Source organism: Mus musculus, chromosome 12 (assembly GCF_000001635.26).
Source record: "Mus musculus strain C57BL/6J chromosome 12, GRCm38.p6 C57BL/6J".
Classification (NCBI taxonomy): Eukaryota; Metazoa; Chordata; class Mammalia; order Rodentia; family Muridae; genus Mus; species Mus musculus.
The window spans coordinates 70,816,602-70,832,032 of record NC_000078.6 but is presented as its reverse complement, the minus strand read 5'-3'; the positions used below and the strand labels follow the sequence as shown (position 1 = coordinate 70,832,032).

Genomic DNA, 15,431 nt, shown 5'->3' with positions numbered 1-15,431 from the left:
TGTGTGTGTGAGTGTGTGTGTGTGGGTGTGTGTACCCATAGTTCCCAAGCTCTTGGTTTCATCACTGGGTCTCTCAGTGAGATCACAGCCCTAGGGTTCTGGTTAAGCGCTTCCCGGGAGGGCCGCAGCACTCAACGTCAGAATTTCAACACTGGTTTTGGTGAAGACTGGATGGTTCTGAGGACATTTATTTGTTGGGGGAGAAGATGCAGAGAAAGGGAAACTGCAGAGAGGGGAAAAGCATAAACAGGGGAAACAGCAGCAAATTAAAAGGTCCTCTACAGGGCTGCAGAGATGGCTCAGAGGTTAAGAGCACTGGCTGTATGTAATTCCAGAGGACTGGGGTTCAACTCCTAACACCCACGTGGTAGCTCACAACTGTCTTTAACTCTTGTGTCAGGGGGATCGGACACCTTCACACAAACATACATGCAGTCAAATCACCAATGTACATAAAATAAAATAAAAAATAAATACATGATTTTAAAGACAGTCCTCAAAATACGCACTCAGCATTTACAATCCAACATGTCACTGGCCAGCCTAGACAGGAGAAAGATGAGATGGATGGAGAAGTGGAAAGAGAGAAATCCCAACAGCTCAGCGTGGAGAACAGCAGTGGAGGGGGAGAGAGGAACTGAGACTTGATCTTGCTACAGATCCATTTTGACTGACAGGTCGGACCATCTGAGCAGACACACAGCAGTGTGGAGTGAATCAGAACAGGGCAATCACCCTCTAGGCACTGAGCCTCCTGGCAGATGAGAATGAGAAGGACGGGGCTCCAGCCCTGTGTTCTCCCCAGCAGGGCAGAACCTGCACTAGTCTGGGCAGCAGCCCATCTGTTTAGCTGCTGGCTGGACTACACCAGGTCTGGAGAAGCTCACATGGTCCTTAGGGTGAGACGAGGTCTGAGTCATTCCACCTCTAAAAACCCGATGGTTAGCTGATAGGTCACCTAAGGCCCCTTTCCCTATCTTTGATGCTTAGCTTAAGTGTGGCCACGGTCTGGCTGACACGATTCGAACTGTAACTCATAAACCTTGAGCTCCACGTTGAACCTGCAGTGTGGCTGCTGCTCCTGCCCCTCTCATCCTTCCATATCCTATTTTTAAGTTATTTCTGTTGCTTTTAATGTTAAGATTATGCTCTCAATTCTGAAGTACTCAAATTTCTTTGGAGTCATCAGAAGATTAGTCACTACGTATCATCCCCACACTATCCAAGTGTCTGTCAGTAGAATTCGGAAACAGACATACTAACCGCCAACGCTTACACCGATTTCTATGTATAACGTGACACTGTTGGGCTAAAGAAGACACACCACGCAACCCTCCAAAGGGAAACAAGAAACCCAAGCAACCTATATGTAACTGCATTTAGATGACATCTAAGAACAGATTAAAACTAACCTATTAGATAAGAAATTGGACTGGTGATCATTCTTGGCCCAGACAGCTTTGTGCCAGGTGATTCTGAGTTGTGCATGTCTCCGAGCATATATAGTAAGCGAGCAACAGATTCAAAGAAATAAGGACCAAAAGGACCAGCAAGGACCAAAAGGTGTGAAAGAAAGCCAGCCAGCCCCTGAAACTGTGCAGCACATGCTGTTTCCTGTGGGGAGGATATTAATTACATTTCTATTAATGTGACCAGAGAGCCAGCTCCTGAGTTTACTTTACTTTAGGGAAGACTTTCTCTCTCCCATGAGGCCACGGCGGTGTGCTAATATAAGACATCATTTTCTATAAATCACAAGCTTGCTGGAAAGCATCTAAGAATAACTCACGAAGGATACTCTCCATCTAAATTGACACTTTTGATCAGAATCTTGCCCCGTGGGTACATGATAAATACAGTCACCTGGCTAATGCCTGAATCCCTACTGCCTTACTAATTGAACTCTGCCTCAGTGGGCATGCAGACTGGGGAAAAGAAAGGTAAGAAATGCTGAGCTAGAGACAAAGTCGGGGAAGCCCCAGGTAAGCACTGCCTTCTCTTTCTCAGGACTCTAGCTGGTTCATCTGTGAATTTGTTTCAACACATTTTTCTCTTCCTGGAGCAACAGAGCTGGCTGTCAGATCAATTTCTTTTTCTTTTTTTCTCCTCGGTGTTCTGTAATCTTTCTTTGATCAATTTGATATACTGCACGATGGCTCCACTCGATGCATACAAAGAGTGGCCATATACAAACTTGCACCAGAAGTAATTACACTACTAAATCATGAAACATAATGAGATGTGCAGAGTGCCTACTTCCACCCCAAACCTAATCTCGTCAGCATTACTGAAGCACCCTTTGGTCCCAGTTTTTATCAAGTATGTATTAATAGCTTTCTAAAATGCTACTGACCAATTAAATGTCTGTATAATCATTAGCACTTACACACAAAAGTTTCCATTCTTTAACAGGAGATGTGGCCGGGTGGGGGTGAGTAGTAATGACAGTCAGCCCATACACACCACTTAACAGCAAACTGGTGAATCAACATTAAGGGAGGCAAGGTTTCCAGGACAACAATCAATTGCCAGCTCATTCCAGGCTGTATACAGACCCCTAGGCACATCAATTCCCGAATTTGCCCTTTGCCCAGCTAGAAAGATATTCTTTTAATTTCTATTTTCAGATAAAAAGTTCTTCCTACTTCAGCATTGATTTTTCACTATTTATCCTTCTAAGTTTAAATTTTTCAAGTAACCCAGTGCTCAATATTCTGCTACCTAGTTCCTCTTAAATTATTCCTTTAATTTGTTTCTTCTTACTTACATAGATCAGCAAAGCCCTTCTCCAGGACAACGGGCAAACTGAAAAGCCCTCTCAACTATCCCCTATCCAGAGTTTGGCCAGAGAAGCCAGCAATACCACTTTTCCTGCTCAGCTTTAGAGAAGATGGGCTTTAATTAAAATTTCACTATTCATAAAACACCTTCACAGAAATCATGTTTCACACATAACCAGAACATAGCAAAGTTACCAAATGTGTTGTTATGTAGCCAAACAAAAGCCAGAGGTGGTGGCTCACACCTTTCATCCTAGTATCCTAGAACTAGGAGGCAGAGGCAGGTGGATCTCTGTGAGTCTGAGGCTAGCCTGGTCTACACAGGACAAGCCAGAGAGCTATATAGTGAGACCCTCTCTCAAAAAACAAACAAAACAAAACAAAACAAACTAATCAAAAGACAAAAACAACGAGAACAAAACAAACCCCACAATCATACAATGACTTCCTAAAAACAGGAGGTTGGAAATGTCCATCAGAGCTTGTGTGGAGTACTGATGGATTGGTTAAAAATGTATCAGTCTGGCCCGGTGTGGCGGTGGGCATCTTTAACCCAAGCACAGAGGAAGCAGAGGCAGGCAGTTCTCTTCCAGTTCAAGGCTACCATGGTCTACACAGTGAGTTCCAGGCCCAGGGCTGTTGCAGAGAGGAACCCTGACTCTCGGAAAACAATCATTCAATTTTCTCATTTAAACTGTGCTTGTTTAGAGTAAGGAGGGGGCAGAGGGTTGAGGTTAATCAAACAACAAAATAACTTGAAGCCACAAACTCTTATAGCTGAATTCTATTGAAGGCTGTAAACACCTGAAATTTGTTTGTCCCCTGCCCCAACTCCCGTTAAAAAAAGAAAAGAGAAGAGAAGAAAAGAAAAGCTAGACTCAAATAACTAAAACCAACCCTCTTTAAGGCTAGTTACCCTAAAGGGTATATACCTCCTGCTCTTACATCCAGAAACAGACTCCATGTACTACACTAGGTCACTATGAGGCTCAATTAGGAATAACAGGAAAATAGCCCTCTCTGCGTATGTCCAGAAAGCTTTCTACTCTTGAGAAGATTTAAAATAACATTAAAGCGACTTTGGAGAAAGCCCATGAAATTCAGACTTCAATTCAGAAACAGGCCTATGGGATAATTTGTGGATGCCATCTGGGATCCAGACAGCCTCATCAACAAAAGGCAAACTTGTTGAGATCACCCAAACCTACAATTCACATACATTTCTACATCTGGACTGAATTAATCTCTTCTTGGTACTGGCTTTCATGTAATAAAATAATTGTTTGCAGGTTTTATTTAAAAAAAAGAAAAAGAAAGAAAACACGGCTCTAGAAATCAAAACGTAAAACATTCAAGTTGAAAACTACAAAGAATTCTTTTATCAGAAACTTAGTTGTGAGACAGGAGTCATTTACACAGAACTCTTAAAAACTGAGGACTCTGTCCAAAACAATTCTATTTGAAACCTGCATTCCAAGCAACTGCCACAAAAGGCTACACAGCCCATTATGTCATAAGTTCTGAAAGCCAAAAGCTTTATAAGCATAGTTAAATGTGGAATGGTCTCCAACAGCCCCCAATTCAGCCAACCCAGTTGAATGGCAGATTTTTAAAAAACCTGTATAGCATACGGGAGCATTTTGTTTTAAAAGGAGGGCTTCCAGCCTGCCCGTGTTGCTTTCGGGTATTTTCCTGTAAAGCTCGGGGTATCTCAAATCTACACCCTCAGACTGTGTATCTGAAACTGATGTCTTAACCCCTGCTAACCCCAAAAAGGAAGCGATGGGAAAGTCAGAAGATTTGCCTGGCTCAAAATGTTTTGAGCCCTGCAAGAGCTGTGACTGTGTCAGATCGCAGGTATTTCTGTAAGCCACTCAAAGCTGGTAGGTGGGCGGGGAAAGGGGGGGTAGTTCTTATTACAGTCAGTCTGCTTTCTGGAGAAGATATCCTGCAGATAACTTGATATAGGATATCCCCGGGGGGACCCTCGCCATCCAATAATCTACCAGAGGTCTCCTTTACTATAAAATATTAAGTGAGTATGTTTATAAACATACCCTCCCCTTAAAACCCTCACATTTCCATGTCAACCACCTCCAGTTGTGGAGTATTCTCATTTTTAACGTAAAACTATAATTTCTCAAAACCACACCCAAGGAAAATGATTAGGTGCTAGAAGTTTTACTACAAAGGACCGAAGCAAAAGGCATCTGTTTTCCTGCTCCATTCTGCTCTCTTCCCCTCCCCCACTCTCCATCCTGCAAGCCATTTGTAGGTCTTGGCTGTTACAACTTTCTACAGCACTCTCAATGCTCTAGATTCGGGATAAGAGAAAACAAACAAACAAAAACTCTTTTTGTCCTTTCAACAAAGTCGGGCCTAAATTTATGCTCTGTTCTTAAGAAAACTCAAAAGTCACAGGCCTTTTAAATGACAGATGTATTACGGAAAATTTTCCCCACAGAGTTTTTGATGCTGTGAAATATCAACTCCCTGAAACCACAGAAAGGAAATGACTTACATTCTTGGAAAATGAAGCCACTAGCAGTTTTCTCCAAAAGCATTCTCTAATCCCCAAACTACACACTGTGGCAACAGTGGGTATTTCGTGCAAAAACTAAATGTAGGTGGATGCTTCGAAGACCGGTAAACAAACACCACTCGGTCCAAAGAAAGGGGGGAATCATGCGTGGAAAATCTGGCAAGGTACGCTTTCCCTTCCACGTTCAAACGCGCCGAGAATCCTTGCACAAGTTTTCCTTCCTCGCAGTGGGCACTACACAGCTCCCGGGGTGCAATGCTAGCAAAACAGACTGGCCGCTTATATAAATAAATAAACAAATCCCCCAAAGGTGTAAGGGGGCCACTGAGCCAGAATTTCTTCCGACACTAGCCACACAACTGTACGGTCTGAAAATTGTTCCAGCTTTTATCTCAACTTTAAATGTGCTTGCTTTGACAGCTTTCCATCCATTCCTGCCTTTAAGAAAGCGCTCCACCATCAGGCTAAGCCATTCTAGAACTCCAAGTGTTGTTTAAATCCTGTAGACTTCACTTGGGTGGCCCCGAGCTGTCCACATCCCCGCTTTCCCGGAGGGGAGGCTAGTGGTCTCCTTTACCTGGTCGTGTTAAGTTCCTCCAGAAACCAAAATTCTGCAGGCCGCACCCGGGACTCGTGTGTCCCCAAGGCCCCCTTCAGGGTTTCCCACACTAGGCACTGGCGGGGATACCGGACAGACGCGCTGGGGTGCCTTCCCGAAGTGGGCTGTCCGGCCTGCGCGCACAACAGGCAATACCGCACATCGCTCGGGTACGCGGGACTCACGGCTCGTCCCAGCTAGTTACGGACGGGGCGCTACAGGCAGGCACCCCTCGAGCCAGAGTCTCGGAGATCGGGGCGCAGGAACGCAGAGCCCAGCCCCCTAGCTCCGCGCTTCCCTCGCGGCCGAGGCTGCCCGGGGGCCCCGGGCCTCCCGCCCCGGCGTGGGCGAGCTCCAACTCGCGGAGAGGCGACCTGCCCGCCCGGTGCCCGACGCCCAGAGCCCCGTGAGAAAGAAGAAAGACGCCGAGAGCGGCAAAGCCGGGAATCGCACTTTAGACCAGCAGGGGGCACAGCGGCGGCCAGGGCGCGCCGTCCCAGAAAGGGGGCCAGCAGGCCGGCGCCCGCTCCCGCGCGTACCTCCAAAGTCGACAGCGCCAGGCTTCCGACTCACAACCGGCGTCTGCTCCAGCGGCGCCGAGCCTACTCGCAGCTCCCAGCACTCCTGCTGCCGCCAGACCAACGCTGCAGCTGCCCCGCCCCCCGCCCACGCCTTCCGCTCCGCCCCCTCGAGTTCACGCCCACGGCCCGCCCGAGACACGCCCTCCCTGCTCGAGGCCCCGCCCCGCCCCAAATTGAAGGCGGAGACCGAGCAGCGGAAGAAGCAGAGAGCTGGGGTGATCGCGGCTGCACGTGGAGCGCTGCCCCCCCCCGCCCCGCCCCGCTCCGCCCCGGACCCAACCAAGAGTCCTGCGGAGGGGTGAAGAGACCCAGGGACCAGGGGACGCGGGTGACATCGGATAACCGAGTCGGGCTCAAGTGGGTTATATAGAGTGAGATATGCTTTGCATGCCTTTCCCAAAGGGACAGAGGCTTCGGTGCGAGGGTAATAGACTGTCCGCCCTCCCCTCCTTCGGAATGGTCCCCTTCTCCGCTCATGCCCCCCCCCCCCCCATCCTCCCGCACACCCTAGTCCCTAGCCTCTCCCTCACAGGCCTAGACGGGTTACCTGGGGGTGGTTGTTTTACGTGAGCTGCGGCTTAATAAATCTGAACTGGGGCGGCCCCTGCGAGAAGAGGAGATTTCGTGATTCCTCTATCCCCCTCCCGTCAGGCGCCCACTTCGACCTCACGGTTTTTATCCTGCATGTGGGCTGTGAGTGCCGCCTAAGCCCATCCGCCCCCGCTCAGTCTGTCTCCCCAGGTTGAAACAGCCGCTGCCTGTGGCCCTCAAAATGATGTGTACCCTTGGTGAAGGTTGCCGGCTTGGCTGTGAGCAGTGCAAAAGACAGCCCTAGAAGATTTCAATAACCCCAAAGATCCCAAGAGGAATGGAGGGTTCTTTGCTCCTTTTGGTAGTCGGGTAAAGAAGCGAAGTCCACTTGTTTGTGCTGCACCTATCTGGACCTGCTTAGGTGTCTAGCAGCTTAAGTGTGTGTGTGTGGTGGGGGCACTGCCACCCACAGTTACAAGCTTCTAAGTGTTTTGTGGATGGTGCTGCTCCAGTGAGGAGAATCTGAGATTCTAGCTTTTTCATGTAGGTGCAGACACCTGAGGAAGAACACTTGATACCCCATAGAAGCTGTATTTGAAATAGCTGATTGCTGTGATTAAACACCAAACCAAACCAAAGCGTTTATTTCTGCACACAGCTCTCAAGTCACACTGCGTCGCTGAGGGAAATCAAGACAAGAACTCAATGCAGAAACCCGGCATGGCCGTGGAAAAGTGTTTCTTACCGGCCAGGCTCAGCTTGCTTCTTTATGTATGTAGGACCACCAAGCCAGGGACTGTAGCCCCTCTCCCTTCCATGTGAGCTGGGCCCTTTGACATCAATCATCAATTAGAAAATTCACCAAAGGCCAGTGTGGTTGGGGGCAGGTCTCAAGAGTTGAAGTTCCCTCTTCCCAAATAATCTAGCTTGTGTCAAATTGACATAAAAACTAGCCAGCCAGCCTGGTGGGCCATGGTGGCGCAGACCTTTAATCCCAACCCACAGGAGGCAGAGATGGGCAGGTGGATCTCTGAGTTTGAGGCCAGCCTGGTCTACAGAGTGAGTTCCAGGACAGCCAGGACTACACAGAGAAACCTTGTCTTGGAAACAAAACAAAACAAACAAAAGACTCCAAAACAACTATCCAGCAGACCTTTCAATTGCCTTTCCATTTTGGAGACCGTGAATAGTAAGTTGTTGCTGGCTTCCACAAGTGTGAGCACGTACAAAAAAAGATATTTTTCTCTCTTTTTATATTTACTCCGGATGAGTGCAAATTGGGTATTAATTGGTAATCAACTGCTGTCTAATGAGATAAACCAGCATACAAACAAGAAACATAGTACTATTTTGGAAAAAAGTTTCCTAAATCTGACTTATTTTCAGGTTTCATATATGAGAATCTAGCAGAGAAAAAAACCCCAGCATATTGTTAGACTGTGAAACATAACTGTGATTATAAAGCAATTAGGTAACCCAAAGAGCAAAGTATCTTATGGAGCTTTTTTTAAAAAAAGAAAGTGTGAGATCAGACTTATTGTCCAGGGCTAGATTGTGGTAAAATTTACTATGTGAAATTTTTTTTTTCTGAATTGTAATGGTCATATTAACAGTGTGAAGACCACAATAATCACTCTTACATGATATATTTTTGTAAACCATTTCAAGCTATCTAAGTTGGTTTTATAAACTTTATAAAATGCCCCTTGGAAGCAGCATGCAGCCAACTAAAGGGGACTGAGAAAGGATGTGTTTCTTATCACAGGATGGGCTCTTAATGTGCTCCTTACAATGAAGAATGCAGCAGGTCTGTATGTGGTCTGGTTTTATCCTCTGACGATGGGATCTAGTTTATTTTCGCTGGTCCGATGAGATGTTTCTCTGAAGTGGAATACTTCACCAAGTGATGCATCCGTGCACATCTTCAATGATTACTTTTTCAGAAGCACTTACATATCATCATTTTTCGCGTTGTTTTTCTTTGGCTCTAGTCCATGGGTGTATTAAGTACTCCCAACAATGGAGCATAGGGTTAGCCCCGGGGTTCAAAGGTTAAAGACCCCCCTGAATCTTACAGCAGATTGGGAGGATGGGCGTGCTGTTCCAGAGCTGCAGCATCCTCAGTGGTGCCACAGAGATGCTCTGGAGCAGCAGTGCTCAGCCTGGAGCCTCCAGGAAAAACATCAGACACTGTGGGAACAGAAGTTTGCCTAGGAACCAGTCCTTCTCAAATCTGTCAGCATATTGGGATCACCCAGAGATTAGCAACGACTATGTACTGCCTGGATTATAGAAACGTGGCTTTGGAACATTTGTAATATCCCCATATTAAATGGAGAAATACTTGGGGGTCAGAGGTTAGAATGTTTTCAGGTAGGGACTCAGAGTAAGAGAGCATCCAGAAGCATGCCTTTCTTTTAAAGCATGATAACCGTACAACCGTCCTGAGAGTCGAGAGGAATACGAATTTAGTCTGTCTGTTTGTCTGTCTGTCTGTCTGTCTATAACAAGGTGTTGCTATGTATTCCCGATTAACTTCAACTTGTGGTAATTCTTGTCCTTTCTCTGATTTCTCAGTGTTCTCAGAGAGCCATTGAGGAATCAAGAGCTGAAACCCGGCGCTGGGTCTTTTAAGATCCACATGTAGACACAAAAGTCAGAAACTGGTGAGTTCACGCTGTGGGAATCCATCCCGACCGCTGCTCTGTTTTCTGTTGTGAGCCCTGTCCTGTCCTCCCCATCTGATGTGCAGTGAGAAGCCTCACTCTGAGACAGCATCTCATCTTCACAAGGAATCCCTCAAGAGCCCCTGAGTTAGCAGCAGTGTCCCTTTGGCCAGCCCTGCCACTGCCATGTGACCTGCAACTCCTAGAGCTCAGAGCCTTCCTTCAAACTGGGTCACATCTTTGCAGGAAAGGAAGACTGGGCAGGGCCCTCCTGGCCTTAATGTATGGAGCCTTCCTTCTAACTCTGTAGTATTTGAACATTCTAGTTTTCCAGGGCTGAGACTGTGAAGTTTGTGGTAAAACCGACCATCCAGATTGTGTTCTATATCCTTTAAATGCTGCATAGAACCAACCACACACACTCTGATATTCTCTTACATGCTGCATAAAACCATGCAGACTGTATCCTATATCCTGTGCATGCTGTATTAAACCAAACTCTGCTTGCTCTCTCTCTCTCTCTCCCCCCCTCTCTCTTCTTCTATCCTCCCTCCCTCCCTCCCTCCCTCCCTCCCTCCCTCCCTCCCTCCCTCCCTCCCTCCCTCCCTCCCTCCCTCTCTCTCTCTCTCTCTTTCTTTCTTTCTTTCTTTCTTTCTTTCTTTCTTTCTTTCTTCCTGGATAAAGTCTAGCTATGTATTCCTGACTGGCCTCAGCTTGTGGTAATTCTTTTTCTCCTGAATGCTGGGAGGCACGTGTCATCACAGCTGCCTCGGCCCTTATGCATTTTGATGTAAGGAATACATGCAGATAGAAAGCCAAAAGAACAAAATATTATAAATATGTTTTTTTTAAAGAGTTGAATTTGTTGTTTAGAATTAAATTGATAAAAATTAACTCTGTGTGCATTTTCCAAATCACATCTGCTATAGTAAGCATTTTTTGTACACATCCTTTCCAGCAAACAGAATGATAGGTAAGATCAGTTAAGATCAGTTCTGTATATTGAAGACCAACTTTGTCTTCTGATCTCTTGTGTACTCCAGTTTTTGGAGGGATTCATAGCATATTTTAATGCTGAAAATATAAGTTCTGGTCTGAAAGAGAAGTCAGTAATTTGGCATACTGGCTTTTAAAGAATACATTTTCAAAATTAAAGACTATTTATCACATTGGCTGGAGGTCTTAGAAATTAAGCTCACATTTTCTTTTGGTAAGTATTGAGATTCATTTTTATAGCAAACTAAAATACACTCTAGATGAAATCATTTCAGAATTGTTGTAAGGTTTAAATGTCTGTGTAGCTGATAAAAGATGAAGTTTGATAAAAGACACTTAAATAGTGGGGTGCTTTTGTGCCGGCTCTCCTGCCTGAATGTGTAAATCCCTTACTGATCTCAGCAGGTTATCACTGTGTTCTGCAAAATAAAATCTCTCAAAGGGGTTTTAGTGATCAGGTTGGGAAAATGGACTTCAGGTATCCATGTAATTATTCTACCAGGAACACCTACTCAGAAATTTAAATAGAGATGGTCCCAACTCATGTGACTTGGGACCCTTTTTACTTTCTGTTGTAAAAGTGACCTGGCTATGTTCAGTAAAACCCACACACTGTTTAGATTTGGAGCTTTGATCTTCCTTTGAGTTCATGATAATGATATACTTTTTGTCACACTTGAGTCCAGCAAGCTCCGGTACACACACACACACACACACACACACACACACACACACACACACACAAGTCACATAATCACAGAGTAAACAATACATTCAGTAGTATGCACCAATCAATGACTTATTAGAAGGATTAATGCTATTGAGCAAACTAGTTCAAAAGATTTACCTCTATTGAGTTTAGCAGCACAAAACTGAAAGAGAATTTCATTAGATTCCCACTTGCTCTTCAAGTTTGTTTTGAGGCAGGGTCCTCTTGTTCTGCAAACTGAGTAGGTTTGAACTGAGGTCTCTTCCTGCCTCAGTCTCTCAAGAGTGGGATTACAGGCATTCAACACTGTGCTTGGCTTTACTCTAATAATTTAATTTACTTTAATATTTGAGAAAGTATTTAAAAGTAGGATACCTTGATTATTGAAGGACAAAGTTTGGTTTTTATACAGCATGTATGAGAATATAGAACACAGTCTGTATGGTTAGTTTTATTTAGCATGTATGAAAATATAGGACACCGTCTGTATGGTTGGTTTTATACATACAGCATGTACAAGAATATAGGAGACACAGTCTGTATGGCTGTTTTTATACAGCATGTACAAGAATATAGGAGACAGTGTGTCCAAGACTCAGAATGCATAATAGATGAAAAAACCAAAGATGTTCTTCAATATGTGGAGCTGATCTGAACTGTTCACATATAATTCTGGAAATTCTGGAAAGAACTTGTATAGAATACTTACTAAAACAGATGTGATTTGGAAAATGTTCATGTAGTTAATTTTTATTACAATTTAATTCTAAACAAATTCAATCTTAAAAATATTTTTAAAAACTAATTTATAATCTTTTGTTCCTTTGGGTTTCTTTCTGCATGTATTCCTTACATCAAAACGCACAAGGCCCGAGGAAGCTGTGATGTCACCTGCCTCCCGGCATTAGGGAGTCAGAGAAAGAAAAAAAATTGCACAAGTTGAGGCTGGTCAGGACGTTGTCAAAAAAAAAAATCAAAGTTTGGTTTAATACAGCATGCACAGCATATAGGACACAGTCTGCATGGTTTTATGCAGCATGTAAGAGAATATCAGAGACACGATGTGTGTGGTTAGTGCTATGCAGCATTTAAAGGATATAGAACACAGTTTGGATGGTCAGTTTTACCACAAACTTCACAGTCTCAGCCCTGGAAAACTAGAATGTTCAAATACTACAGAGTTAGAAGGAAGGCTCCATACATTAAGGCCAGGAGGGCCCTGCCCAGTCTTCCTTTCCTGCAAAGATGTGACCCAGTTTGGAGGAAGGCTCTGAGCTCTAGGAGTTGTAGGTCACATGGCAGTGGCAGGGCTGGCCAAAGGGACATTGCTGCTAACTCAGGGGCTCTTGAGGGATTCCTTGTGAAGATGAGATGCTGTCTCAGAGTGAGGCTTCCCACTGCACATCAGATGGGGAGGACAGGACAGGGCTCACAACAGAAAACAGAGCAGCGGTCGGGATGGATTCCCCACAGCGTGAACTCACCAGTGGTTGACTTTTTTGTCTACGTGTGGATCTTAGAAGACCTAGAGCCGTGTTTCAGCTCTTGATTCCTCAGTGGCTCTCTGAGAAGCTGAAAGAAAACACACCCCACTCTGATGGGTGGCACATCCACCTGGAGTTACAGTAGCAGAGAGCTGGAAGGAACCTGAGGCTGGACATGGACTCCTCAGCCTTATTTATGCTTTCAGGCATGTCCTGGCTTCCTCTAAGTGTCCGAGGAATCCTAGGAGGAGTCATGAGACACATGATATCAGATGGGTATCTTTGCGGCTGAGGTTTTATTCACCGTTTTGTATCGTCTTATCACTTTGTCCCTGCAACTGCGGGTCGAGCACAGTAGGAAAAGAGAACATCGATCTTTCAGAACTTGTGTTTCCTGCTTGGCGAATTCAGGTTTTCTAGAGAACACCACCAACTGTGCTGTTGGTTGAGAGGTCTTCACAAAATGACCCCCGCCCTCCTCCTGGCTTAACTTGGTCACCTTGAGTAGGTTGTAAGCATAACAAACCTGCTATTGAACTTGGCTTTCAGGGCTTAAAAGAGATTGGTGTGTATGTTCAAGTGCGATCTTGGACCGGAGGGAGTAAATTCACTAAAGTCTAAAGACCATGGGTGTGGCCTCTAGAAACAACCGGATGATAAAACAAGGCCCTGCTGGATAAGAGAAATAATTTGGGAGAACTTAATTGAACCCCTAACTTTCTTCATCTGTAAGTTGGAAAAAAATCAGTCCTGTCACTCTTACTCAGTTTGGGTGTGGAGTGAAATGCCAGAGTATGTCTTCCACAGAGCAAAGCAATGCTTACACTGTTCCCTTTTAAAGGATAGCCTACCGAATTGCTCAGAAGTGATTGCCTGTACACTAGTTCTTAGCGGAAGAACTCTGGTATTTGTATCTCAGATCTTGAATTAGAAATCATGGATTGGGAAATTATACTCAAAAACCTCAGATCAAGGTTCTGCCTTTTGATGGGTTGCAGAGACAGGAAAATCCTGGGCAGTGCCAGTTTTAACTAGCTGTCTTTGAAGGTAAGACAGGGGTGGGCATGCGTTTGTGAGACGTACTCTTTTAAAAAGCACCAATGTGTTTCTGATTTGTGTATAACTAGTCCAGACATTCCATGTGGTTTCTTTCTGTGTCTTTTCTGACGTATCGGTCTTCTTGTGTAGCTGGGGGTGGCCTGATCATCCTACCTCCACCCCCCAGTGCTGGGACCATAGGTATGCTCCATGCTAGTTTTCCTGTGGTTTTCTGAGCTAGAGAAACAGAAGGCGAATCTTCTCCTCTGCCACTGGTCCCTATTGCATAATAATTTTTGTCCTCGTCCTAAAGGATAATGGGCACATGTATATAGTCTGTGATTATTTCACATAATACCAATGTATAAAAATCACTATAAGGAACTCATGATATTTTTTATAACATTTTGCCCCTGAAATTATTGGTGAATGTGTTTGTCTCTTGGAATCTAAGCTTTTCATGAGCAAGTAGTTTATCTCTAACCACTGTGGCCCTAGTCTCTAGAACATGCCTGGCATATATTTACTGAATGAATGGATCTCATAACTTACATGGAGGGAGGAAGAACATGTATGCACCATGCATTTGTGTCTGTGTGTTGAGGGTACCATGGTGAGCAGAGAGGAATGTCAAGATGAAAATGTGGAAGGAAAAACATTTTTTGAGATGCTTCTTTGGCGTATACCCCAGAGGTTGGTGGGAAAAGGCGCATCCTTTAACAGGAATTTTGATCAGCGTGAATAAAGTGCCTTACATCAATCAACTTGCTTAAAGTTTAGACTTTCAGGTATAGATATGGGCGGTTGATTAAAATCCCGTGTCGGTTGATGTTCCGTACTGTAGATTTGTGTTTCTTCCCTCAGTCTTCCCTCCAGTTTTGACTAATCATGTTGCCTTGCCACGTACAATGATGCTTGCTGAAGCCATTTTCTACAGGTAGTTACAAATTGCTGAATCCTTTGGCAACAAAACATGCTGATGGGACAGAATGGCTGGAGCTCCACCATGGTGGGGTGTGGAGGTCAGGGGATGGGACGAGTGGCCTTGCTTCCATTTGCACGCCACTGCTCCCCCATGTAGAGTTAGCATCAGAGGCTCCACCTCAGAGCCCTTGTGATCACTCTGTCCACCACATCCTGCCTTGCCCTCTCTCCCTAGACCAAGCAGTTCCCAAGCTCCTCCCAAGCCCCTCCCAGTCTCTTAGTTTAGTCCCTGGGTTTTTGGCTTCATTTCTTTTCAGTTTAATCCCTAGGGTAGTTTTGTGTCCTGGGCCTCTTGGCCTTCTAATCCAGCTTTTCTAATAACCTCAAAATGAAGGTCAACTCAACCATTGCTTTCCCTGCTTTTGGCTTTAAAGTCACTGAGGAAGCCTAAGAAAATCAAACAATTGAGTAGTCAGTCATGTCACCAAGGCAACAGGTCCATCAGTGTTCCCGCAGATGCTTGGTCAGTCTCATATTTTTCCCTGCTTGTCTTGCTTTTCTAGCACAGAGACCATTTAGAAG

General features: G+C 45.0%; 1 protein-coding gene across 4 annotated transcripts in view; it reads right to left on the bottom strand.

Annotated features, from left to right (window-relative positions):
• Nucleotides 1–6,577, bottom strand: part of Frmd6 (FERM domain containing 6) — a 76,779-nt gene extending 70,202 nt beyond the window's left edge. The window contains exon 1 of one of the 4 annotated variants that reach the window (XM_006515978.2): nt 6,460–6,577. The gene's annotated coding sequence lies outside the window, so the exon portion shown is untranslated. Of the gene's footprint in view, nt 1–5,899 lie in introns of all 4 variants that reach the window. The other 3 variants (XM_006515977.4, NM_028127.3, XM_006515979.4) reach the window with 3 other exon arrangements.
• Between the last annotated feature and the right edge of the window lie 8,854 nt (nt 6,578–15,431).